Source organism: Muscardinus avellanarius (genome assembly GCF_963383645.1).
Source record: "Muscardinus avellanarius genome assembly, chromosome: 17".
Taxonomy (NCBI): domain Eukaryota; kingdom Metazoa; phylum Chordata; class Mammalia; order Rodentia; family Gliridae; genus Muscardinus; species Muscardinus avellanarius.
This window is the reverse complement of record NC_137803.1, coordinates 41,379,627-41,384,231: the sequence shown is the minus strand read 5'-3', so window position 1 is coordinate 41,384,231 and position 4,605 is coordinate 41,379,627.

Sequence of the window (4,605 nt, the reverse complement as noted above, 5' to 3'; positions counted from 1 at the left end):
AGGGCACGCCGCACCCCCTGAGAAACCAGGGCTGGGTCGCAGGACCCTGGGACTCGGGCAGGGGTCAGGCGGGGCACTCCGGACCCCTGGAAGAGCGGGGGCCCAGGTCACAGGACTCTGGGCCCCAGGCGGAGTCGTGTAAAGCACGCTGGACCCCTGGGGAAACCGGGCCAGGTCACAGTGCTACTGAGTGCCTGATCCCACAACCTCCTCAAACCACACATACTGTCTTCTCTTATTTAAAAAAAAAAAAAAAAAAAAAGGAAAAGAAAAAGAAAAAAGAAAAATATCAGAGAGGGGTCAAGAAGGCCGAGGCGGATGCCAGGATACTGGAGATGCAGACAAAATGTATCCAAATGAACTGGAACTTTTGGAAAACTTCCCTGCAAAGGAGGACTGCTTCTTCTCTACATTCTTAAGAATCTTGGACATTACCTCTAAGGAGAGAGTTTAGCGGAGACCTAGGAGAAAGGCAGTGTTGGAAGCCGTCTCCACAATGGCAGTGGAGACTTGTATTCAGGAGAAGCAGAAATTGGATCCTACCAACCTTATTTTTTGGAGAAATTACACCAAACTTCGAATGCTTAGGAACACTGGACAACATTCAGAGTGGAAAAAGAGCTTGGGAAAAATTTGAAATGGTGGAGGCAGTGGCAATGGCAGTGGCCAGTACTCAGGGGAGGCAGAGATCTGATGCATTACACCTGGAACCTTTGAAGTAATAACCCCAGAGGCAGAATGCTACCACCACGCACCCTTTAGAACGTGGGACAACTTGATGGGTGAAGAGGGTGCTTGGATTGGAGCCTGCCGAGGGGTGAGGCTGGTGATGGACACAGCAAAGCTGGGATTGGAGCCTGCCGTGAGGCAAGGCCGGTGCTGTGGCCTCCAAGGCCGGGATCGGAGCCTGCTGAGGGGTTAGGCCGGTGCCGGGGCCAACGGCCGGCATCAGAGCCTGCCGTGAGGCAAGGCCGGTGCTGTGGCCTCCAAGGCCAGGATCATAGCCTGCCGAGGGGTTAGGCCGGTGCTGGGGCCAGTGAGGCCGGGATCGGAGCCTGCCGTGAGGCAAGTCTGGTGCTGTAGCCTCCGAGGCCAGGAGAGGAGTCTGTCGAGGGGTTAGGCCAGTGCCAGGGTCAGCGAGGCTGGGAGGGAACCTGCCTTGAGGCTAGGCCGGTGCTGGGGCCACCGAGGCTGGGATCGGAGCCAGCCCAAGGGTTAGGCCAGTGTGGGGGCCAGCGAGGCCAGAATCGGGGCCTCCCATGAGGCAAGGCCGCTGCTTGAGCCAGCAAGATCTGCATCATTCCACCGGGTAGCCAGGCCACTACTGGGGCCGTCAAGTGTGGGATCAGTACTTGCAACGCGGCAGGCACAGAGAAATATCGCAGAAAATAAAAACCAGATGCTTCCCCTAATCAGCAATAACTAGGAGGAAAGGGGCAACAGAAAGAGGTTGAGTTATAGAAAAGGCCATATAGTGAAGCAATTAAGGTGACCAATCAGAGGGTATGGAATAGGGGAGGATGGAGCCTCTTTAAAACTCAGGAGGTACATAAACAAATATATCAAAGTTAATCACCAAACAAGCATGGGGTCGAGGGAGGGGGAGGGAATGGGATGGGGGCTGGATGAGGGCTAATTGGATGATGTGTGCTTGTATATCCTCTCAAGTCTTATATTCCAATGTGATATATGATTACAATGCACCAATAAAAATAAATTTAAAAAAATAAACATCAACCCTTAAATATACATATTATTTAATTTTCTGTACAACAACATGCAAAGTAAATATAAATACTTGCAATGCTTACCTAAAAAAATCATTTTACTAACCCATGATAAGAAAAACATGGTCTCACTCGCTGTAGCATGCTATCATCCTTTCTTTGAATGCTATCATACTACCTGCTTCTAGCCTCTAAGCAAAAACATCAGTTTCAGTTTATACTAAGTGAAGACGGGTCTCTTCTGCCACTCTGGATCCATGGTGCTGACTAATTTGCATGGAGATTTGCCGTGCAAGCTGAGCCAAATGTGTCCAATATTATTTAGAAACCAATATGTACTCTAAACCATGGATGGTTCATCCCACCCGACATTCTGCTTCAGCATTTTTACCTTCTGTGATAGTCTAAGCACGTCTGTGTTTATCCATCTCATGTTTTGCTAGACAGGGATCACTCCTGCCCTGCTTAAGATTTCTGTAAATATTACCCCTTAGCTCTGATTGTTTTGTAACTCTGAAATAATCAGACTTGGTAAATATGTGAGGGGAGGAGTCTCAAGGATTAATTCAGAACACCAGAAGGGTACAGGTTCATACCTGACTTCTGGATGACTTTTTGCTAATAAATGTGTGAGTGACAGATTAGCCACATAGGTTTATTTTCCCAAGAAAAAAAAATTTTTTTTTTGGTGGTACTGGGGTTCCTGGAAGCCCCTCTACCTCCGGGCTACACTCCCAGACCTATTTTTACATTTTTATTTGGAAACAGGGTCTCCTAAGCCAGTGCGCGTGGCTGGCTTCAAACCTGCGCGATCCTCCTGTCTCCGCCTCCCAAGCGCGGGGATTACAAGCGTGCACCACCACGCCCGGCTTTCCCAAGAAAATTTAAAACCCAAAACATAATTAGTGCATCCAACATTATTTTACAAACATCATCATCAACCAAGCCTTCAAAGAAAGGTGAAGTGACTTTTGTCAGTAAACTGTGTGTCATTTAAGGAAGGTTCATGTGGTTGGGGAAGATATCCAGGTAATTAATTACATGTCCTTATTTTGCTATAATGTTCGTGATTATAAACCTGATAATATTATATTGCCTAAAATTACATATAGGGAATAATCATAGCATGAGTTACTACATACTGATGATTTACTAGAAATACTGACAATTTTCACAACCTGGAGTTTTTTTCAGCAGGATTTTCAGAGAAATCATGTTTTACCTTTTGTCATTTTGATCTTCAAGCCCTCTCACTCACCAACAAAAACCTGAATAAATATATTCCAAAAGCACAGAAAGCCTATTTTTAATTTATGACCATTTTTAAGTTATTACATGTCTTACTCTTTATAACCTGACACCTTGGCCAACCTGTCAAGTTCTTGCCTTTTCTTTCCCCCTACTCCTTCCTCCATCAAAAAGAAAGCTGTAAGAAGCAAAAATTGATCTTTCCATGGATTTTTCTCTGAGCTGCTACTAGCCACGGAATTACTTACTCTCTTTTCTGTGTCACTGTGAGATGTACTGGGAGAAGTCTCACATGGCAAGAATTACTCTGTGTGGTGACCTGTATGCGTAAGGCCTAACTCAATGAAAATTCCAGCTGTCTTTATGCTGGATGGGTTTATGAAGGATATTATTATTTTTAAACTATAGCAGGCTCTTAGAAATGTACTTTAATGTTTCATTTTTCCTTAGCCGGAAAACAAATAATTCCTGTTTACTGTATTCTTCACCTGAAGATATTTATATCTTCAATTTTAGATTACATAATATATATGTGGACAAATTCAATATTTGAAAATAATTTCTAAAAAGACATAGGACCGAGCTTAAACGACAAAAATTGGAATGGATTATTTGTGAGAAGACTATGAGGTCTGGTGCCTGTACTGTATGAATATGAATTTTAATATATCCCAAGGGTAATCTTCATCTATATGTATTGTATAAATTATAATAATAGCAACCAAACTTAGTGGCAACTCAGTCAGAACATTTCTTGGATGTCTTTAAGACAAACCTAACAGAATGAGACTAAGTCAGGATCAACAGAAGATTAAAACAAAATCATACTAACATAGCCAAACTTTTAGGATTAAGGAATGATTTTTCTGGAAGTTTAGGAATCCATTTACCTTCCATTTCTTGAGGCTTAAAGAATTTATCTCTGGCTTGCAATCCAATGGCTAGAGACTGATATTTCTCTCTTAAAAATGTCCACTTCTACTTCCATGCTGGATTTTATGGATTTCTCTGCCATATGTGATTGTGTAATTAATTGAGGAACAGGTGGCCTACCCTGCGTGAACACTTGAGGGCTTTGGCTCTTTACCTGTGGCCTTGCCTGAAGGGATCTCTTTACACAGCTTATTCTTGCAGAGAAGAATTCCCCTAATAGCAATCAGAGATTTAAGGATAAAATGTCCCCAAAATTCAAAGACAGAGGGCTTTATCTCTCTTGGACCGAATTGCTTTCACTTTTTTTTTTCTTTAAGTAGAAACATTCTAACTTGAAATAAGACTCAATAAGAATTAACCTTATTAAAAAAACATTTAAATTGTAGCATTTCTTTTTCTTTTCTTTTTTTTTTTGGTGCTACTGGGGTTCCTGGAAACCCTTCTACTTCCAGGCTACACTCCCAGACCTATTTTTTATACTTTTTTTTTAATTTGAAAACAGGGTCTCTTAAACCAGGGCGGCTGGCTTCAGACATGCGCGATCCTCCTGTCTCCGCCTCCCAAGCATGGGGATTACAAGTGTGCGCCACCACCTTCGGCAAATTGTAGCATTTCTTTGAGTAAATAGTGTTAAAAGGAAGATAATCAAGTGATTTCAAAGAAAATCAAACCATGTGCTTTAACTTCAAAAACTTTA